Source organism: Trichosurus vulpecula, chromosome 1 (genome assembly GCF_011100635.1).
Source record: "Trichosurus vulpecula isolate mTriVul1 chromosome 1, mTriVul1.pri, whole genome shotgun sequence".
Taxonomy (NCBI): Eukaryota; Metazoa; Chordata; class Mammalia; order Diprotodontia; family Phalangeridae; genus Trichosurus; species Trichosurus vulpecula.
In genome coordinates, this window is record NC_050573.1 from 297,527,233 (window position 1) to 297,551,541 (window position 24,309).

The 24,309-nt window shown below is 37.3% G+C and overlaps 1 long non-coding RNA gene across 1 annotated transcript; it reads left to right on the forward strand.

Annotated features, from left to right (window-relative positions):
* Positions 1-15,107: 15,107 nt before the first annotated feature.
* LOC118844532 lies at positions 15,108-20,632 on the forward strand. Its single transcript, XR_005009971.1, has 3 exons — positions 15,108-15,153; positions 17,578-17,640; positions 20,540-20,632. It is a non-coding gene; the product is annotated as an uncharacterized LOC118844532 (long non-coding RNA).
* The last annotated feature ends 3,677 nt before the right edge of the window (positions 20,633-24,309 follow it).

Genomic DNA, 24,309 nt, shown 5'->3' on the forward strand with positions numbered 1-24,309 from the left:
TACTAAAAGCAAAGGCAAGAAAAGTGAAAGAAAAGCAGATCATTGAAGCAATTAAAAATACACATAAGAGAACAGAAGGAAGATCAGAAGGAAACATGAACAAGCAGGATAGCTCTGAAAGTCACACGTTGAACTTATTAAAAGGAAAAGCAAATTGTACATAATAGAGATTCACAGGATCATGGATAATCCTTTTTTCCTGTTCTACTTTGTATATAAAAATGACAATTTAACATATGTTAAATTCAGAATGATTTTAAAACTTTATAACTGTGTTCATCATTTATGTTGCAGAAGTTTTGTAAGGGCAAGAACTCTTCCATTTTGTCTTTGTATCCCCAAGACCTAGCAAGTGAATGCCTTACTTCAAGTAGATACTTAATAAATCCTAGTTAGTTTGAAGTACTTGATTGTATCTCAATTTCTTCTTCATGTGAAAAAAATGAGGAGGCTGACTTGATGATCTCTAGATTCTCTTCCAGCTTTAATATTCTATGATCTTTTGAAGTAGAACATCTTAACCAAAAGCCACATTAACTATTATTTCAGTGTAATACCTTCAGCTTAAAAAAAGCTGGATTGCTGTTGACTTAAAACAAAGCAGATTGGTAAATGATCTTTTAGCTATATCAAATCCCATTAGCTGTTTCTGTTTAATACTTTAAAGCTTTGTTATGTATCATTTATCCCTCTTGGGATTCTGTAATTAAATTGCATACAATAGTTAGAAAATACTAGAGATCACCCTAAGAAAGCCCAAGCTAATAAAGATACCACCACTATGTTCCATACAGAGTTACACTAAGCTAGGGCTAGGCAAATTTACTCAAAATAGTGAACTGGAGCATACTGCAGAGTAACAGAGATCAGAGCCATGCCCAGGATGGTTTGACTAGTGCTTTTCCCTAGGAGCTGACAGCAGTTATTCTTATTCAGAAACTTAGGAACAAGTTAGTTTAGCACATGTATAACAAAAATAATCAGTTAAAATAGGAAACCATCAAGGTGATGGGTTGCTTGTACTCAGGGATAACACTCCAGGGGTATTCTTCTGAAAACTAGTCCTCCCTGCAACTACTGCCATAGGGTGATATCTTGGTGTATCTCCTTACCAACTGAATTTGTTATAAAAAAGGTGATTTGATTTCTGGTGTCAAGGTGGCAGAATGAGGAAGGAACCCTCTAAAACCCTTCCAAATTCCCTTCCAAAAAACTAGAAAACCTCCTCAGAATTGGTCTAGGAACAGGGAAGCACAAGAAAAAAGGTCTGGGACAGGAGGGGAGTGAGGTCCAAGAGAAGCAGCAGCAGCCAGCCTAACTGTAGGAAGCCTGCAGCAAGGCTTCAAGCCTGGGGCAATCCACCAGTGAGTCCCTGCCTTCTTGCATACCAGCAGCCAGGGCAGTCTGTGCAACACAGCAAGGCCCCACCCCATCTACCCCAGCCCTAGCAGAAGCCACCAGCAAGGCCTTGCCCCCATTGCAACTAAATGAACTAGAAAAAGAGCAAATTAAAAATCTAGTATTAGACACCAAATTGGAAATCCTGAAAATCAAAGGAAAATAAAATTGAAAGTAAGAAAAAAAAAAAAAACAACACAACAATATAGATAAACCATTGGTTAATTTGATTTTAAAAAGTAAAGAAGAAAACCAAATTCTAGTATCTAAAATGAAAGGGGTGAATTCCCCACCAATGAAGAGGAAATTAGGACAATTGTTAGGAGCTATTTTGCCCAATTATATGCCAATAAATTTGGCAATTTAAATGAAATGCATGAATATCTACAAAAACATAAATTACCCATATTAACAGAAGAAAAAATAAAATACTTAAATAACTCAACCTTAGAAAAAGAAATTTAACAAGCCATCAATGAACTTCCTAAGAAAAAAATCCCCAGGACCAGATGAATTCACAAATAAATTCTACCAAACATTTAGAGAGCAATTAACACCAATACTATATAAACTATTTTTTAAAAAATAGGTGCAGTCCTACCAAATTCCTTTTACAACACAAATATGGTGCTGATACCTAAACCGGGAAGAGCCAAAAGAGAGAAAGAAAATTATAGACCAATTTCCCTAATGAATATTGATGCAAAATTTTTTTGAAAAAATACTAGCAGATTATAGAAATGTATCACAAAGATCATACACTATGATCAGGTGGGATTTATGCCAGGGATGCAAGATTGATTTATTATTAGGAAAACTATCAATATAATTGACCAAATCAGTAACAAAACTAATAGAAATTGTATGATTTTCTCAATAGATGCAGAAAAAGCCTTTGACAGATACAGCACCCATTCCTGTTATATATACTAGAGAACATAGGAATAAATGAAGCTTAACTTAAAATGATAAGTAATACTTATCTAAAACCACCAGCAAGCATTATCTGTAATGGGGTAAGAAGCCTTTCAGATTCAATTGGGGTAAAGTAAGGATGTCCATTATCATCTCTATTATTTAATATTGTACTAGAAATGTTGGCTATAGCAATAAAAGAAGAAAAATAAATTAAAGGAATTAGAATAGGTCAGAGGCTCCCAAACTCATTTGGCCTACCACCCCCTTAAAAAAATTACTCAGCACCCCCTTAGAAATTTACCTTCTTATCCTTTAACATTTTTTTGAAATCTGCATCATTAAAAAAACAGAAAATATTTTTAAAATTATATATCATGAATTTAATAATTTATTGTAAATTTGTGGAGTTTTTCTTGCATTGAAATTTTGATCATGCAATATTGCATCATATAACCATATAGTATCATATTATAAACAAATCATTACAGGCACATATTCTTGCTGATGCATGCTGGACTTCCTGACTATGCGCAACACGCTTGCCTGCCAACACTTGCTTATTAAGACCTGTGGACTGACTTGACCATGATTGGTTATGACTTGCATTTTGTGGGTTTATTTGGGAAATAATTTAATTGCTATGACACTAACTCTGTTACACAACAGATGAAACATATGCATGTTTTTCCAAAATTTTCTTCTCTCCTTTTCTTTCCTTATGCTTCCATCATCCCCTTATGTTTATTCAATGCCCCCCAATTGCATCTGAGGCTACTATCACCCCCCCTGTATCGTTTCAATGGCCCACCCTCCCCCGAGGGTGGTATAGCCCTCTTTGGGAACTTATGGAATAGGCGATGAGGAAATAAAACTATCAGCTGATATGATGTTATATGTAGAAAATCCTAGAGAATCAACTAAAAAACTACTTGAAATTATTGACAACTTTAGCCAAGATGCAGTATATAAAATAAACCCACATAAATAATCAGCATTTCTATATATTACCAACAAAGTCCAGTAGCAAGAGGTAGAAAGAGAAATTCCATTTGAAACAACTATAGACAATATAAAATACTTGGGAATCTACCTGCCAAGACAAACCCAGGAACTATATGAACTAACTATAAAACACTTCACACAAATAAAGTCAGATCTAAACAATTGGAAAAATATTAATTGCTTATGGGTAGGCCAAGCCAATATAATAAAAATGCCAATTCTACCTAAATTAATCTATTTAGTTCTGTACCAACTAAAATACCAAAAAATTATTTTATAGGGCTAGAAAAAATAATAACAAAATTCATCTGGAAGAACAAAAGCTCAAAGATATCAAGGTATCAATAAAAAAAATGGGAAAGAAGGTGGTTTAGCTGGACCAGATCTCAAGCTATATTATAAAGTGGTAATTATCAAAACAATCCGGTACTGGCTAAGGAATAGAGTGGTGGGTCAGTGGAACAGATCACATACAAAGTACATGATAATAAATGACCATGGAAATATAGTATATAATAAAACCAAAGATCTAAGCTTTTGAAATAAAAATTCATTATTTGATAAAAACTGCTGGGAAAACTGGAAAATGATATGGCAGAAACTAAGTATAGGCCAACATCTCACACCATATACTAAGATAAGGTCAAAATGGGTACATGATTTACACATAAAGGGTGATACCATAAGCGAATCAAGAGGTCATGGAATAGTTTATCTGTCAGATTTATGGATAGATAGCATTACAAAATGTAAAATAGATAATTTTGATTATATAAATTTTAAAACTTTTGCACAAACAAAACCAATGCAACCAAAATTGTAAGGAAAGTGGATAACTGGGGGAAAATTTGCAATGAGTATCCCTGATAAAGGCCTCATTTTTCAAATATACAGAGAATTGAGTCAAATTTATACAAGTCATTCCCCAATTGATAAATGGTCAAAGGATATGAACTAGCAGTTTTCAGGCGAAGAAATCAAAGCTATCTATAGTCGTGGAAAAATGCTCTAAATCACTATTGTTTAGAGAAATATAAATTAAAACACTTATCAGAATGGCTAATATGATAAAAAATAAATGTTGAATGTTGAAGGGGATGTGGGAAAACTGGGACTAATGCACTGCTGGAGTTGTGAACTGATCCAACCATTCTGGAGAGCAATTTGGAGCTATGCCAAAAGGGCTATGAAACTCTGCATACCCTTTGATCTAGTAATACCACTGCTAGGTCTATATCCCAAAGACTTACAAAAAAGGAAAAAGACCTATTTGTACAAAAATATTTATAGCAGTTCTTTTTGTGGTGCCTAAGAGTTGGAAGTTGAAAGGATGTCCATCAATTAGGAAATGGCTAAACAAGCTGTGGTATGTGATTATAATAGAATATTATTGTGCTATAAAATGACAAGCAGGTGAGTTCAGGAAAAAAAAAACTGGACTTACATGAACTGAAGCATAATGAAGTGAATAGAACCAGGAGAATATTGTACCCAGTAACAACAACTGAAAAATAACTGAACAAAAACAACCATTGGCCCAGGAAGTGTCACGGTAGTGAGTGCCAAAGATGCCCTTTGCGCAATCTAGCCTAAGGCCCAAGTGGTAGTATTAATCCCAGACAGTCCCATCACAGAACTTGAAGAGACCTGGCCTTTTCAGCCTGCCGACTCACTGTTCCTGTTGGATAGGGCCACAATTATTTTTCATTAGTATGAGTTCAAAACTGAGATTTTTAAAAAAATATTACTTTTGTTGAATAAAGTCCTGGGAAATATGGGAAATTATCTAAGAAAGGTCAGAGAATATCCCCAAGTCTCCTTTATGTCCTGGTCTCACTCCCTTCCCACTTCCAAGAATAATGTGATGACACATCATATTTCCATTAAAATTCAGTCAGCAAAGCAGACAGAAGCTTCACATTTCAAATTTAGCTGTCATTGGGAATATGCTAAAAGCTTTTTCTCAGGCAAACTGTCATTTCTGCCAAAGTCAGTCTTACAGACGTGCTATGCTCCACAAACTCCTTTTAATTTGGCTCATAATGAAGAACTTGTCGCTAGCTCAGGCCCTGGAGCTGATGCTGCCTCATTTCTGCTACAAAGATAGCAGATCTTGCTGGTTTTTTTCCTTATTGTTTTCCCCCTTGCTCCTCCCCAATAGCCTCTCTTTTTTAGGTTGCTCTAACACGACATGTGGTGCCATTTTATTCCTGTTTTCTTTCTGACAAAACTGTGTGTAGTTCACATAACAAAGAGGTTGTTAATACATGCCCAACTGTAGGTTCCTCTACTCAGAGAAAGCCATCAAATTGCCTTTATGTTTCTATACCAAATGGACATTAATATGGCAATAAAAGTCTTGCATTTAAAAAGTTCAGAGAAAATCATCAGAATCTCTGAGATTTCATGGAGACTGTGGACTCAGTAGCTCCCTTTTTGTCCCATGGAACTCTGACCGTCACGATGTGACCTCTTAGCCCACTGGGGAAGGCATCAAAACAAAGAGCACCATAAATTCTGACATTTTAATTCAAGAGTCCTATGGATATTGGGCCTAGTCAGTAAGAAGATATGCATGAAGCTCATGTAGGAGGCTTTTTCCAGTCTCCTTTCCATACACCACTCCCTGTTCCCCTTCCTAACTATAAGGATCTCCCCCTCTAAGATTTCCTTGAATTTATTTTCTGTATGTCCCCAAGACACCTATATAGCCTCCACTCTGGGTTAATTATTCAACTTGCACTCACATTTGCAGGTTACATCCCTAAAGGGTGACTACTACCTCATGTTCTAAGGCAATGATGTCAAACTCAAATAGAAATAGGAAGCACTAACCCATGCATAAGGTTGCCTGTGAGTTGCATATGACTTAGCTTTGAAATAAGATATTATTTATGTTTTATTGTATTTTTATTCATTTTGCTAAACATTTCCCAATTATATTTTAATGAAGTTTGGGCCTAACTCAAGAGTGTTGTGGGCCACATGTATTTGACACCTCTGTTCCAGGATACATTAAGGGTTCAGGTTCCTACTACTGTAGCTCATGAGCTCTCACCAGTGTGTTTCCCAGTAGAAATGATCACCTCTTAACAAAAAGCATTTATTAAGATAGGATAGCATAGGAAGAACAGTAGCTATAAACCTCCCTTTCTATAAACCTAATGTACATTCTTTCACAAATCCATACAACTTCTGCAGAAAAAAATGAGTATAAACTTAGAGCATAACGGTATTGAGACACATGTTAGGAACATCTCTGTCCAAGGCTACTTCTACAGTGTTAAAGTGTCTACAAATTTTTTCCCACCTACTAGAGTCCTCACGAAACTCAACACTCTGATGCCCGGGATAGTTTTCTTATGGGTCCATAGCATTTCTCTTCTCTATTCATCACTTAGTATGGTGCCTGGGACAAAGTAGATATTTAATAAATCCTTGTTGACTTGACTTGCTAGCAGAAATCCCTCTCTTTGAAGCTGCTTCTGGTCCCGAGTGAGTTCTTTCTGTATCTTTCTCTGAAATTTGCATGTCTGGCTTTTTTTTAACTGTACCTCAAATTCTTTCAACCTGAGTCTCTAAATGCTGGATGAGGTGTCTCATTCTGGATAAATAACTCCATTGTTAGATGCCATGAGGGATAGGCATGAGGACAAAGCGAAACCTCTCCCCTCTCTGGAGAGGTGAAGAATTGGATTCATCCCCAACTACTAACTTCTTTTCTCAACTGACTCTAACTGATTGGACAGTATCTCTTTAGGGTTGCCTGGAGTATACCAAACATTATTTGTTCAGTGACCTTTCTGATTCACTTAAGGGACTCATTAACAACTCATGAAGGGATCCCCTGGCATAGCTGGATTTTCAAAATTAGCTAATAACTCATTACAGAACCCTTTTTGTCCTAATACCATAGACTTTCAAGTACCAATTCATATATATATGTATGTATATATGTATGTGTACATATACACAATGTATATATATGCACATAAGTATATTACATATAAGCAGTATACATTTATGTTTGTGTATACGTACATTTATGAACATATGTGCGTGTACATGCATATCTAACAGTGCTTCTCTGGCCTCTGCTCCCCCTGAAGGCCAGGTGTTTGAGAGAGTTGCTCTATCACTGACTAGAGACTCCATAGATCATGACCCTTCACTTTTAATGTTTTAAGAGCACCAGTTCCATTTAACCACTTAAATTAGGTTAGCTTTTATATAGGGAATATTTACTCAAAAGATATAGAAAGAGCAGTTTTCTCCCCTTCCTTCCTAATACTTGAGTGCAATCCCCTCTATAGCAACTCAGTCTCTGGAGAGGAGAGGAGGATTTTAGGTTCGTAGTTTAGCAGAGTTCCTACATAACCTTCCCATTAATTTCCAAGTTCAAAGCCACATGATTCTTCCCATACCTTTGCATCCTGTGATCCTGACTTCTTAGGGATTCCCTTCTGGACTGGTTGCAAGATCTGCCTTGGAATCCCAGTTCCAATTTCCCCTGGCTCAAACTCTAAGGTCAGGAGAATACATGTGTCAGACCTAAAACTGAAAAGGGCAAAGGAGAGAGATCAAAATCCTAAGCCTGTTTCTTAGGGCGACAGTGTGTAAGGGGAGGGGAAGGGGGTTCTCAGGTCCTTTTTCCTAACTTACTACATAGTGCCCCTGCTGTGAATAAATGAGTCATTCATCCCTGGGTAGTGTGGGAAAGAGGGAGACTGTCCTCAGGTAGATTTAAAAACAGAGATTGTTTTAGCTCTGCAGCCAACGGAAAGAAGCAGCTCCCAACCATATGGTAGGGCAACAGATACTAGCTACACACAGACCAGCCCTCTCAGAAACAGGTCCTTGGAATCTGTTACATGAGTGCATCCGTCTTAGGAGATCTGGATGTGCTCAAAACACAACTTATATATGTATATATATATATATATATATATATGTATATGTATACGTATATGTATACATATGTGTATGTGTATGTGTATGTGTATATGTATATGTATATGTATATGTGTGTATATAAATTAATAGAACCCCAGCTAGGGCATAGCTCTCCTGATTCTATGTTAGTGTACTTTCTACAGTGTTATTCCCACTAGATCACACTGTCGAAAGCTGAGTTTTAGGTTATTGATCAATGAGTTCAAGTTTAAGTAAAATTAGAATACTCCATTCTCTAATCAATATTTATCAGGTGGTGGAGTGGGGGTGGGTGAGAAGGGGTAACATATAAAAGTTGTAGCCATAGTGATGAGGCTAATTTTCTTTTAAACCAGGTCTACATACTTTTCAGACCAAAAGTGGTACAAATGCTATTTAATAAAGGGGGAGTGTAGATACCATGATGCCACAATAAAAGAATGTTCTTTTGCCTGGAGACTCTCTGTTAGATTAGTTGTGCTATATGTGTGTATATATACATATATTTACATACATACGTACACACACAGAGTCTTAGACAGAAGGAACTAGTGCAAAGGGCAATCAGGAAAAGCTTTTTGTAGAAGATAGTATTTCAGTAGAGATTTGAAGGAATCCAGGCAACCTAGGAGATGAAGGTGAGAAGGGAGAGGATTCCAGGTATGGGTGGTAGCCAGTGAAAATTCACAGAGTCAGGAGATGGAGAGTCCTTTGTGAGAAAGAATAACGAGAATACTTTTTCTGGACTTTAGACTATGTGGAAGTGAGTAAAGTTTAAGAAGACTAGAAAAATAGGAAGGAGCCAGGTAAAAGTAAGAATTTTATAGTTGATCTTAGAGGTAACTGAGAACCTCTGGAGTTGATTAAATAGGAGAGTGATGTGGTTTATACCTGTGCTTTAGAGAGATCAATTTGACATCTGAATAGAGGATGGATTGGAGTGGGGAGAGACTTGTGGAAGGGAGCCCAACCAGCAGACTCTTGCAATATTCCAGGTAATGATGGTCTGCACCAGCATGGTGGCAGTGTCAGAGGAGAGGAGGGGGCATATGAGAGATGTGATAAAGGTAAAATCAACAGGAATCAACAAGTGATCGGACATGGGGAAGGGGGATGAGAGTGAAGAGTCACAGATGACACCCATCTTGCCAGCCTGGATGCTTGGGAGGGTTGTGGTACTCTTGACAGTAATGGGGAAATTAGGAAGTGGGAAGGTTTTGTGGAGAAAAATAATTAATAGTTTGGGAAGTCTTGAGTTTATGATGTATACAGAGCATCTAGTTCAAGATGTCCAAAAGGCAGTTGAATTGTGAGACTGGAGTCAGAAGAGAGGATCGGGCTGGATAAATAGATTTCACAATGATCAGAAGAGAAATGTATGTTCCTACTGAAGAAATCTCCAATATAGTTTCCTTTTAGAAATTATTAGGATACTCTGAACAGAATAGAATCATAAACATCATTCAAAAGAGCTACATTAGCCACAAAAACTAAAAGAAAACCAAAATCCTTTTAAGTAGTTGTGGTTTACAATAATTCTGACCTTACTAAGAGTTATAAATGAAGAGTTCCTACTAAAAGGAATACTTTTAAGATAATTTGATTACATTCTTTGTATAGATAAGTGTTTTTTGTTTTGTTTAATGAAATATCTTTTGGAAACATGGAAACAAAATTTGGTAAATATATTTTTTATGAAAAAAACTTTTGAAGTGACTAGTGGGACTTAAAGTAAGTGACATAATGAGATTCTGGAATGCATCATCTTAAATGTACAACAGTTCTAAGCAATTGAGATTATGAAATCCATATGTGGTAATGTGCTGATCAAATCATACTTTAGAGTCATCGCATTTCCACTGTCTGACTTTAGCATTTCATGTGACTTAAAACATCTTTATTAATGAAGATTGTGTTAAAAATGTTAAGATTCTACGTGCTGCTGTCATTCCTCAGCATTACGTGAATGTGTATAGTCTTTCATGGTCACTATTCTGAGGTATATCAGTCACTTAAATAGTTAAATCTAGGTGTGCTTGTTAAAAGACCAGTTTCATTACATTATTGTTGTGCCTCCTATGTTTTTTTTTACAATTTTCTAGGAACCTACTTACCAATCTGTACATAAGAACCATATTGCTACAACTACAAAAGTTTATAGAAATAGATGGACAAACAATTGGGGAAATATTAATTGCTCGTAGGTAGGTTACGCTAATGTGATAAAATTGACAATGCCACCTAAATTAATTTACCTTTCAGTGTTGTATCAATCACATGACCAAAGAATAACCCAAAAGAACTAGAAAAAACATGAAATTCATTCAGAGACACAAAAGAATTTCAAGAAAAATAATGACAAAAATGGGAAGATGGGGGGCCTACGAGGAGCAGATCTCAGACTTGACTGCAAAGCAATAGTTCTCAAAACAATTTTGTGACTGGGTAAAAAAATAGATTGAGCAGAGGCACAGATTAAGTAAACAATACACAGAAGCAAATTAATTTAGTAGCCGAGCATTAGATAAACACAAAGAACCCTGAGGTTGGAGTACGGATTATTTGATAAAAACTGCTGGAAAAATTGCACAGAAGCTTTGCAGAAATTAGATTTAGAGCAACACCTCATCCCATATACCAAGATAAGCTTCCAAATTGATATGTGACTTATTTATAAAAGGTCACCTCATTAACAATTTAGGGAAATGTGGAAGAAATTACCTTTCAAATTTATGAATAGGGGAAGTGTTCATAACCAAACAAGAGATAAAGAAGATCACAGAAGATAAAATGGATAATTTTAACTTCATAAAATTTTTTTTGCACAAAGAAATCCAATGTAGTTAAGATTAGAAGGGACAGAGTTAACTGGGAAAACAGAGTAAATCTGTCTGATATATTAGAAATTGATACAAATTTATATAAATAAGAGTCATTTCATAATTAATAAACAGTTTAAGGATAGGAAGGGACAATTCTTAAGAGAAGAAAGACAAACTATATAAATTAAAAAAACTGTTCTAAATCACTTAAAAATTAGAAATATTCAAATAAAAGCAATTCTGAGATTGTACCTTACTAGCATCAGATTAACAAGGCTAGTAAAAAAATAAAATGATTAATGTTGGAAGGACTGTGGGCAAACTCCATTGTTGATGGAACTGGTAACTAATCTAACCATTCTGGAAACCAATTTGGAATTTTACACAAAAAGTTATTAATCAAGCTATACCAATGCTAGGCCTATAACACTAAAAAAGATCAAAGAAAGAGAAAAAAGTATTTTCTATACAAACGCTTTATAAAAGGGTTGTTTTTTGGTCGTAGTGGTAAAAATTGGAAACTAAGGAGTATATCTGGATAAAAAGGCAAGTCTATAATATAAATTATTGGTAAATACATGTATAGGTATATATAAATATATATGTGTATAAACATATATACACACATGTATGTGTGTGTTTAAATAAGTAAACTAATCATAAATCTGTACTTTAATATTTTTATTACCAGCAATGTGATTTCCAGAAATAAAATCTGAACACCTATTTTAGGTGTTTTAGGAACATCTCTTCCTCCCTGTTTTTTGCTTACTTCCTGGTTATTCAACAAAGTTGTAGTTTCCAGACAGCTGAATTATGGATAAGTAAAGGGTTGTTATACTTCCTTTATATACTAAACCTATGTACTTTATGTCATAGTCATCTGTAGGGGCAGGTAGGTGGTACAGTGAGTAGAGCACCAGCCCTGGAGTCAGGAGGACCTGAGTTCAAATGCGGCCTCAGACACTTGACATACTTACTAGCTGTGTGACTTTGGGCAAGCCACTTAACCCCAATTGCCCTGCCTTTCCCCCCTCAAAAAAAAGTTCATAGTCATCTGTAATCCTCCTTATAAGACTGGAAACTACTCGAGGACAGGACTATGTATTGTTCTCTCTCTCTCTCTCTCTCTCTCTCTCTCTCTCTCTCTCTCTCTCTCTATCTATCTATCTTCCCAATTGCCTAACGTGCTTTGCACACAGTGGGTCTTTTATTGAATTATTCTAGGGGCAGTGTGGTGAAGTGGCATAAGCCCTGAGTATCCTAGGATTTTCAGAAACTTGGGTCTCCTAAAGTTGTCTTGCTGTTCGTGTGATTGATCTTGGGCAAGCTGTTCGGGGTTTTCACCTCCTGTCAAACAACTATCAATATCAATACTAGGAAATAATAATTGTTACACTTTACTAAGCACATTTATATGTATTATTTCATTGATTTTTATACTACCCTGTTGAAAGATGTAGTTTAAATACTGTGACTATTGTGCTAATTTAATGAATGTGGAAAGAGCCTCAGAAATGTAATTTGCCTAAGGTAATACAATGGTAGACATTAAACTTGACCCCAAATTTTAAGCCTAATCTTTTCCCACTGCAATATGACTGAAGGTCCTTTCAGCTCTAATATACTAATATGTTATTTCCATTAGAAGTAAAAATCGGCAACAAGTGTAGCCCATAATCGTAATCTATTGTCCTCCTACAGTGATGACCTGAGAGATTTTGGCACGTCCTGTGTTTGAGTCCATGAGGAAAAAGCAGGGACATTCATTTCTTTAATACCTTCAGGACTTCTGTGTTTCCTTTCCACTATAGCATATTACTTCTGGAGCATTCAGGTGAAATCAATTCAGCACCCTTATTCAAAGTCATCAGAGCGCCTTAGAAAAACCACAGGACTTCCAAATCAGGATTCCTGGGCTTAAGTCTAAGCTAAGGCACTTAGTAGTTGTGTGGCCTGAGATAAACCACTTAATTTCTTATCTATATGGGAAGTCTCATTTTCCTCATCTATAAAATAGGGGATAATAATACTTGTACAATCTACTTCCAGGGTTATTGTGATAAAAGTGCTTAATAAAGTTTTTATGTCTATGTACCTATGTATCTCTGTATCTCTGTATCTATCTATCTGTCTATCTATCTATCTATCTATCTATCTATCTATCTATCTATCTATCTTTCTATCTATCTACCTACTAGGTGGCTCCAAAGGAAAGTATGGGAGAGAAGAGTATTAGACTGATTACCAAACTGAAGGTCTACAGAGCCGTTGTATGCCTGTGTCCAACCTGGACAGTCTACCAGTGCCATGCCACGAAACCGAATCTCTTCCATTTGAATTGTCTTCGGAAGATTCTGAAGATCACCCGGCTAGATAAGGTACCAGACACTGAGTCCTTACTCAAACTAAACTGGCAGACATTCAAACTCTACTGCAGAGAGCACAACTCCGATGGGCTGGCCACGTTTTTCGAATGCAAAACATACGCTGGCCAAAACGACTATTTTATGGAGAACTCACACAGGGCAAAGGCTTACATGGTGGTCAGAAGAAGCGATACAAGGACACTGTCAAGATCTGTCTCAATAACTTTGGAATTCATTGTGTGACATAGGAGAAACTGGTGCAGGACCTTTCAGCATGGCATGCCCACATCAGAGAAGGTGCTGTGCTCTATGAGCAAAGCAGAATTGAAACAGCTCAAAGGAAACGCAGGATGCGCAAGTTTAGGGAATCCACCCCAAATGTTCACGTGGACTATTTGATCTGACCTGTGGTAGAGCATTCCGAGCTCGTATTGGTCTGATCAGCCATAGTCGGACACATTGAAACTTGACTCTAGCATAGTGATGTCATTTTGGTCCACTTCGAGAATGAAGGACACCAACCAACCAACCAACCAGCTAGGTGGCAGAGTGGATAGAGTGTGGGATTTGGAGTCAGGAAGACCTAAGTTCAAATGCTGCCTGAGACATTTACTAGCTGAGAAAGTCACTTAACCTCTCTCAGACTCAGTTTCCTTATCAGCAAAATGGTGATAATAAGAGTGCTTTTCCCCTAGGGTCACTGTTAGACTCAAATAAGTTAATATTTGTAAAGTGCTTTGCAAACCTTAAAGAGCTATATAAATGCTAACTATTATTGTCACTTAGCCTTTATGGGCACTAATTTCTCTGTCTATAAAATATGCACGATCCTTGCACTTTACACTGAGATACATGATAGAATTGCAAATGCTATGAAAATATGAGTTAAAACAAATAAGGAGGCTTTCCTCCAGCTCCCTCACTTTGTAGTACAGCTCGGTCTTGATTAGTAGGAATAATAAATTCTGTGAAGTGGTCACATATAATTGAATTCACACTATTCAAATTTATAATTACATAAAATATGGTAGTTGGTTCCAGCCCAATGGAAATATGCATTGTTAATTCAAATGAGCCACCACGTCATTCATGGGATTCATTATTCTCATTAATTAGCACCAAACTATATAGGCCAGTGAGGCCACATAAGAAAGTATGAGTCTAGAACAACAGAGAGTTTTCATAGGGAGGTGAATAAATACTTTAGCAGATAATTCTTTAAATATGGTAGAATGCATCAATTTGAAACAAACCAACTGGATAACATATAGTATGAAGGATGGATTTAATTTGGGTTTCAGTAAACTCAATTCACAGATACATATGTTGTTTGTTCCCTCTCCAAATATGTAGTCACTATCAGACATGGACTTATTACATATGTGTGCATTTTAGATCAGCTATTGTTAACACCATAAAAATAGTTCTTTTTTCTTCTAGCATTTGAGATGGACTGCATTTAGCTGCAGGAGAATGACTCCCTGGTTCTTCTCTTCTTTCTTATGACTAATAGGGGTTCAAATTGTTGTGGGTCATCAATGCCCCCATGATCCTGAAGTACCTTGTATTGCCATTGGTTTCTCTGTTTATTTATTTATGGTAAATTCCATGGTTATGTATTAATAGCTCTTTTGTTTGTTTTATTTTCATTTCACAAGAAGCCACCCTGAAAGAATTCTTCTGAATTATCATCTCATTGCAAAGTTACACAGGTGACATTTTTTTTTATTCCCATTGAGGGGCTAACCCAAGCCTAGTGAGGTCATTCTGATTGTGGTCAATTGTGGGAATATACTTCAGATGCTTCCTTTACTTCCTGTTTGTAAGACTCAGCTAACCTTAGTTGGCCTTCTAGTGGACTCTAGAGCCTCATTTAGAGTTTGGTTATGGTCAGTGGTCTATTGAATGGTATTTATTTTCCACATGTTTTGCACAAATTTGGCAATTCATTCTGGCATGTGGTCTTTCCTGCCCTGAAAACAAAATTCTTTTATCATGACTCTTTTTCTCTTCTCTCTTTCTTTCTTTCTCTCTCTCTTACTCTTTTAATGGGAATAGTTCTATAACTTCATTGGTAAGTCACGTTTTAGATTTAGTGTTTCCAGAGGTAGGGAGGGACCTATTATGCAACAGAAATCAACCTATTGGCATGAATCCCAGAGTTGCTTGTAGAATATGAGGCTTTTTAGGGGAAAGGAAGCCTCATCACTATTGTCAGTTGTAGGTGCCACTTATAGTCCTTTATCAAGCCTCCTTATTTAGTTCAAAGCTCATGTGGGCATGATATGCTACCTGACAAGACTTGGTATTCGAATCTCTCACAACATTTATTTTATTAAGACTTTGCTAGTTGTATATACCCTTGGTATATGGAAAAATATTCCATAGTGTCTCTGGACCCTTTTAAACTCAATAATGAAATTATCTATTTCAAATGATTAGTTTTATATGCTACATTGATATATAACTCACCTGCAATATTCCTTGAAGTCCAAATTTATTAGAGAAATAGTGTGGCATAGTGGTTAGAGGGCAGGCCTTGGAGTGAGGAATATTTGGGTTCAAGTCCTGCCTCTGATACGTACTGGCTGTGTGACCCTGGACAACTCATGTAACCTCTTAGTGCACAAGGCAACTTTATAAGAATCTAAGTTGCACAGAAGATGTAACTTGTCTTGGTAGAGGGAGTTTCATCATGAGAAAGTTTCCTATAGCAATGAAATCTCAGGTCCTGTCCCTTTCTTATTTAGTTCTATAAACAACTTTGGGGTCACTTTAACTGTATATGATCAATAGGACCAATATTACATGGAAGCATAGTACCCCCATATAAGTGACTACACAACATAATTTCAAGAATACTTTCATAGATATAGAAACATGGAGATATATATCTATGGAAATATGTATCATATACCTAAGAAAATCTATGCATGTGATTAGGAAGGATGAGGATAATGATCTTCCCTCTAGATTTAGCTGTGACTCTGAGTCCCTCCCAGCCTCCAGCTTATGTGCATGGGAGAATCAAAGGACTTTTAAACTGAGGAACTCAGTTTAAATCCATAGTCTTGGGTACTTTTTTTTTTTTTTTGCACATTTGCCTCCACTTGGATAATGACTAAATGTAGTTCAGTCATTTGGAGATTATAACAAGAAGGCATAGGAATGCCAGCCCTAGGCTAGAGTAAGGACCATGACAGAAAGATTCAAGCTCTTGGGTCAGAAAGTTTGTTCAACAGATAGATTAAGCCAGAGCATACTACTGGATAGGTAGGAGTTTTTCTGCTTGGTGTTCTACAGAGTTTGGTACTTGTGGCAAAGAATTTCCTGTTGGAGATGAAAAGCTTTCTAACCAAGACTTTGAAAAGCAAAAAGCAGACTACTCTTCGAGAAAAAAGGCAAAAAACTTTTACTTTTTTCTTAGCTATCTGGGCCTAGTGCTGAGTGTAAGGGTGGGTGCTTTTCTTAAGAAGCTGTGGAAAACCTTGAGATATTAAAAGACAATTGGTAAACTTTCTCTTCTTGTGGGTAACAGAAAGCACTCTACTCTCGGACTCTAATTGAAGCCAGGAGCTGGAAGAAAAGAGAGCTTCCTAGTCATATGCAGAGTTGTTCTTGGTGGTAACCATGGGATTAGTGGGGCAGCATCTGGAGGAGACAACAAATCCATGAGTGCCACATCTGATAGATACCATGCAACTAGCAGGGGCCAAGAGGGAACAGTGATATCACCAGAAGCTATCAGTGCCCCCGTAGCATTAGAGGAATGAATTGATTCTCTCTGCATACACTCTGAACATACATGTTTAATACATATGTGCTCTTCCATCCATGTGCCCTGTTCACATGCATTCCCTATGTATGTGCCTCTCTATGTGTCTTCTCCATATCTGTCTACTCTTTCCATGGCTGGCATGTGTAATTGTGGAAGAGTGAATACCCCAGTATGAGTAAAATGTTTTAGTCTCGTTTCTTAAAATTTCATTAAATGCCACTACTTTGAACTAACTGTGTTCTTTGGCTCATCAGTGAAGGCAAATATATTGGGGGCAGGTGGAGGGGGCATTGTGAGCAGTGGTTTTGAATGATGCAGTGGTGACAGAGTACCTTGAATCTGGTGTCTCTCTCTAAAGGACAAGTTTGGAGGTGCCCAGCTGCTTCAAAGGAACTGTCTGCATTCACAATCAATCAATCAGGTACTAAATAGCACTTGAGACAGAGCAAATATTTAAAAAATGTTTTTAGACTGACAGTCATGCATTAAGCATTTGTTTTACTCCTAATACTGAGGTAAGGCTGGAGATATAAAGAAAAAGCATAAATAGTCCTTACCATCAAGAAGATTGTGTTCTAATAGGGGATACTGCATGTCCCATAAATAGATTTATATTTTATATATACAGAATATATAAAAGATGAGAAGACACAGGCCCTGGAAAGGTGGAGGTGGTGGAGCTCAAGAACAATTTCTTGAAGGTATTTGATCTGAATCTTGGAGGAAGCCAGGGATTCTAAGAGGGAGAAGTTAGGTTGGAGAACATTTCAGGCTTTGAGGTCAGCCAGGACAAAGGAAGAGAGGTGGAGGATGGAGTACTGTGTGTGTGAAGCAGCAAGTCGGCTGGTATAAGCAAGCTGCAGAATGTATGGAGAGGAGTAATTTGTAAGAAGACAGGAAGGGGATAAAGTTAAACTACCAAACAGAGGAGTTTGCATTTGATCCTAGAAGTAACAAGGAGCCACAGGAGTTTATTGGGAGATGGCGGTAATGTGGTCAGAGCAGTACTTTAGGAAAGCCACTTTGGCAACTGCTTGGAAAGCAGATTAGAATGGGAAGACTCTTGAAGCAAGGAGTCCTATTAGAAGGCTTTTTCCATAGTTAAGGTGAGAGGTACTCTGCAGCTATATGAGTATATATTTATATGAAAGCACTTGGAGAACATAATGACAAGGTAGGATAGCTAACTAGATATGATGGGCTAGTGAGAGTAGGGAGTGGATGATGATATTGAGGTTGCCCACTCAGATGACTGGGATGATTGTGGTGCGCTCAACAGTAATGGAGAAGTTCAGAAGGAGAATGATTGGGAAGCAACAAAGATAATGAGTTCTGTTTTGGACATGTTAAGTGTGATGTGTTTTTGGAGTATCCAGTTCAGAATGTCCACTACATAGTTCTTCAGGAGAGCTCAGGAGAGAGAATAGGCCTGAGTATAAAGATGTATGAGTCATCTGCAAAGAGATGGTCATTGAAATTCATGGCAGTTGATGAGGTTTCCAAGTGAAAGAATATAGAGAAGGAAAGAAAAGACTGCACAAGGCAGACCCTTAGGGGATATTGATGTTTTGTAGTTGTGAAATGGATGAAAAATCACCAAAGAAGACAGAGAGGGAATGTTTATATGAGTGAGGGGGAAGGGGACCAAGGGGGAGCAGTGTCACAAAAATAGAGTATCATTTGAATTTTGACCTGCAGAGAGCTCAGGAAGGATGAGGACTGAGAAACGGCTGTTAGATTTGGCAATTAGGAGGTCACTGATAACTTTGGATAAGGCAGTTTCCATTGAAGGATGACGTTGTTAGCCAAATTGCAGAGGGATTAGAAGAGAATGAAAGAAGAGGAAGTAGAGGCATCTGGTGTAGAAAGCTTTCTCCAGGAATTTAGCTTATGAAGGAGAGAGATGGGATGGGAAATAGTGGGGATCTAGTAAAGGATATTTTTTGAAGGGGAGAGGAGACATGAAGATTAAAAAGAAAGGGAAAATGATAGTGGAGAAAATCTTTTGGAGAAGGCAGGAAGATATGGTATCAAGGCTAGAGCTAGAGGGACTGGCTTTGGCAATGAGAAGGTCCATTAGAGACTGGAATAAAAGAAGAGATAATGGAGGACAAGGTTAGGAGAATGTGAGATGAAGAGAAGAGGAAGTTCAGGATAAATGGTGGCAATTTTTCACTCTTCTCTGGGTGTAGTTTAGGATTAGAGTGAAAGAGCAGGTTATGAGAATTAAGCAGATTGAGGAACTGGAAAATTAAGGTATTTGAAGGAACATCAGCACATATGTTGAAGTTTGTTGGTGTGAGGGAAGGAGTTAAGGCAGGAAGGAAGTCTGAACTGAGAAGAGAGGGAGTATCACCTGGAGTTTACTGGGGTCTGTACTAGCATGAGTGTCAAAGCAACAGCGGTTGCTGGGCGATGGTGATAGAAGGAGAATCTGGAAGCGGCAATGGGCAGCTATGAATATTCTGATACCCTTATAAGGGAGTTTGGGAGTATGGGGTGGAGTTTGGAGAGAAAGTGCAACATCTGCTGGAAAGGATGCCCAGAGATGCAGTGTCATCTCTATGGAGATATCTAGGTCTCAGGGAGTGCCAAGAGATGAAAGTCTCAAGAGAAGAAGAGAAATAAAATAAAAATTAAAAAATTAATAATAGAGTGGAAATTCCAGATGGCACAGTAGAAGCATCAGGCAGATCTGGAGTGAGACTTTGGAGAAGTAATATGGAAGAGGATGGGAAGGAAGGAGTAGAAAACTGAAAGTGTGGATAGAGATTTGTTCTTTGTCAGTTGGAGGTTCAGTATCACTGAGACGGAGAGACTAAGAGCAAGTTGGAATATGCTTACCATTGTGAAATATCCAGGTGGAGTATCATTGGATAGGAGAAGGTCACTGATAAATGCAAGTGATCAGAACACCCAAGTTCTTCCCTAGGCCTTCCAGGTCTGGGCATCATCCTCAAGCGCCCATCGTCTTGTCAGGAAGTGCTTTTGTGCTCTGGAGGCAGCTTAGACACTCAATCTCCCAGGAGCTGCTGATAGTGTTGTTTCTTGTCTCTTGAACTCTACTATGAAGAGGTAAAAAGTAATGTGTCCCTGGATGTCCAGAAACCAGACTAGGAGGCAGTAAAGGGGTGGCTGAAACATCTGGAAATCCCTTTGCAAGAATGAGCAGGGTCTGGTGGTGTCTCCTGGGGGCTTTGGGAAGGCTGGCTAAGACGCAGGAGGCATAGTGGGCTAGCTACTAGGCTGTCATGAAGGCCTTCCTGTGGAGAAGAGAAATGGTCTTCTGCTAATCACTTGGTGCTTCTTTCTTCTTCTAGGTGGGGGTAGGAGCATTCCTCCTGGCTCTTCTGCTCAGCCCTGGTACCTACATTGAAGACCTTGATGGATCCACCTGATCCCTTTCTATATGTTTTAAGAAATGTTTTTCTTTCTATATTTAGACTTATTCTTAATGATTGCACCTTCAACCATTCTCAGGCATTTTGATGGTTTTGTATTTTTGTTATGGAGCTAAAAATTTCCCTGAAATTTATGTACTTGCTACTCTCCCATTAAATTTTTCTGTTTTTATTTTTGTCTCTCTCTTTCTTTACTGTGCCCCTATCTGTCAACCTTCTCTCTCTCCTTCCCTCACCTTCCTTGAAGGGAAACGTGGTACAGTCTTGTAAAATTCAAAGCTATTAATTACCCAAAGAGTAATGAAAAGATTCATGGCAGACATAAGTAGACCGAAGCCCAATAATAAAGATGATTTGTACGGAAGAGATTATAAGCAGAAATTCCAAATATTGATCATAATATCAATGAGAGGTTTTACTATTCTCTGTTCACATTGGAACAAATCAGTGTATGTTTAGCACATTTGAGAAAAGACAGAGCCAAAGAAACTTAAGTGCTTCCAAAAGGCAGCAATGAGGATGGTGAGAAGACTTGAAAACGTGTTACTTGAAAACTGGGTGAAGAAAATGGGGAGGTTCAGCCTGGATAAGAGATGGCTTAGAAGGGACGTGATAGTTGTTTTCATATATCTGAAATACTGTCTTGTGAAAGAGGGATTAGCCTGGCTATACTTTTCCCAAGATGGCTGAAATAGAAATAAACTTCAGAGTGATAGAGTAGGCTTGATGTAAGGAGAAAAGTTGCTAGCAATTAGAGGGGTCTACAAGTAGAATGGGTTACCTTGGGAGGTAGTGGCTTTCCCCCACCCCTGTAGAAAAGCCTTTAGTCAGGTATGGGACAGAATAGATAAATGGCTTCTGAGGTCTCTTGCCATTGAGGTCATTAGATTCTGTGAGTGAGTAAAGTATATCATCAATGATATCTATATCTATATCTATATATCTATATCTGCATATATATATATATATCCAGGAAGGATATGTATCCATCAAGGAGATATATAGATATATATCCAGAAAAAAAGAGATGAGCTGGTTGAATAGCAAAAATGAAAGGCTACAGATGGGCAGCTTGATTACCGTATTTAGGACTCCAAGTTAATAAAAATGCTATAGCAAGGTCACCATTGGGTTGGATGGCTCCTCTGAGAAGGATTTATAGTCCAACTCAGACAGGAATCTTGGCTTTGGCACTTACTACCTGTTAGACCTTGGTCAAATCATATTCTCTCTCTAGGTATCAGTTTCCTCATTTGTAAAATGAAAGGTTTGTATTGGATGATCTCCAAGGTCTCCACCAGACCTGATCATGAGCAATGGAAGGCTTGAGCTTTGCACTGGTGAATGAATGTGATGAAATCAAGATCAATCTAATTACTTGAATTTAGTTAGGTTTGTGCTTTGATGAAAACTATAATGTTATTTCTGAGAATGGAAAATGTAAAGTGCGTTAAGGAAATGCTGCCTAGTAGCCGGATTCATCTAGGCAGTTTGCTATGAGTCCACCAGATGAAGGGTATGAATTAAGGTTGGATTATAAGGAAAGACTCTTTATTCATTATACCATTCATTCATTCATATATGCATACATATACACACACAGGTATGTGTACTTTCATTAAAATATGTGTAACATTTTGCGTCTATAAACCTCTTCACATACAACATAAGGTAATTAGTGCAAATGTAATTATTCCCATTATAAAAATGGTGAAAATGGAGCTCAGAAAGGTAAAATAATGACTAAGGTTAAATACTAATAAGTGACAGTGCCAAGATTTAACTATTTAATGTTAGATGCATTATCTTTATCAGAATACCCTAAGGACCATTGGACCTTTCCACTTGACTTGTGTCTAAAACTTCTTCTATGTGTTGTTTCTTCTAATTAGAAAGTCAGCTCCTAGAGATCAGCTGATGTCTTCTTTTCTATTTCTATCCCCAGGGTTTACCATAATGACGTGTGTGTGTGTGTATGTGTGTGTGTGTGTGTGTGTGTGTGTATAGTAAGCTCTTAATAAATGCTTTTTCATTCATTCATTCATTCACTCATTCATTCATTTTATTCATCCTATGCCATATGACTTGTTTTACAACTATCAATATTCCACTGTGATATATCAAATGTCTGAGAGACATAATTTCTGAGTAATCATTTTATTAATTATGACTAGCAAATAATTTATAAAAGGATGGTCATTTGGCTTTCCCTTATAAACCAAAGATGAATCATGGAGGCTTCTCAGCACTTATATGCCCTTATATGCCTACTGACAGGTGGAAATCAACACTGATTGGTTAACTTATTAATGAGATAATGCATATTATGAGAGGTGGGCCTATGCTAATGAGGGCCTGGGTACGTGACTCTGATTATGTCTCTCATGGAATAAGAGAGACTCATCTCAAACCAGACTATTCCAACCTTAGGCAATCTATACAAATGGGTCTATCCTCCACCCAGTGAGTGAATAATGAAGGATGATGAGGTAAGAACTCCACCAGGATTAGATTAGCCTTGTAACATCTTCTAGTTGGATGGGGCAAGAAGCATGTACCTAGGGGATTTGGGAAATATCATTTCTGAATGAGGAAATAAAAAGGGAAAATCTTAAGGGAGAAATAATCATTTCTGTCACCACCATAGTGTATTTCTATACAACTATTGATTTTCAAAAATATTACTTAAACACTTTTGTTCTTTTGATATCATGGAAATGAGTACAGTTTCTTCATAGAAATAGTAGCTCACATTTCTATAGTATTTGAGGTTTACAAAGCACTTTCCTCGTAACAATCTGTGAGGTAGGTGGGGTTTATAGATGAAGAAACTAAGACACAGAAGGTGGTGAAGTGACTTGGCATTGAGTAACTCCATGTTCAGGGCTCTTTGCTACTATGCCACTTTGTCTCTTTTTATCTCTTGTATTAGGAACTTTATATTGTCACTGAGCAAGCAAGCATTTATCAAGTGCTTTCTTTGTGCAAATCATTATTCTTAGCACTAGGAATACATAGAAAGGCAAAAATAGTCCCTTCCCTCGAATGGTAAATAGCAAATGCCTTTCAAAAAACAATTTGATAAATAATAATATACAACTGAGGAATATGTTACTTTAAAGAGTGTTTTAAGCATGGTATCAAACTCAGATCCCTTTGCTCACAGTTGCTGCAGAAAGTATCTTATGGAAGGAAATAGAGAAGGCAAGAATAATATATTGGTCTCTTTGCTGCCACCTATTGCCTTACAAGGAATGTTGCTCATATCTAGTGTTTTCCCTTATGAAAAATCATTGTTTTCTTTTTTTTTTTTATCAGAATGTTTATTTTAAAATTAAAATCAATTTACTTTCACCATGAAGTTTCTAATAGAAATATTGTTGTGTGACTGCAAAATCAATGAGCAAGATTTCTAATACTATATGCATAAATATGCAAAGACTTAAGGTTTCTTCCTAGCAGGGATATAATTTGATTGGGATGTGGTCTATTCTAGTGCCCCCAAAATGCAACAAGACAAATGTATGTTGCAGTGGAGCATACAGACAAAGGGGGGTGAAATATACTACTTTTTCTCTGGGTTTGCCATACTCACTTCAACTTAATTTCACCCTGGTAGGCCTAGCTTCCTGGAGACAGACCACTACCACAAGGTTACTTTCAAACTCTTTCAGAATCCTATGAGTAAC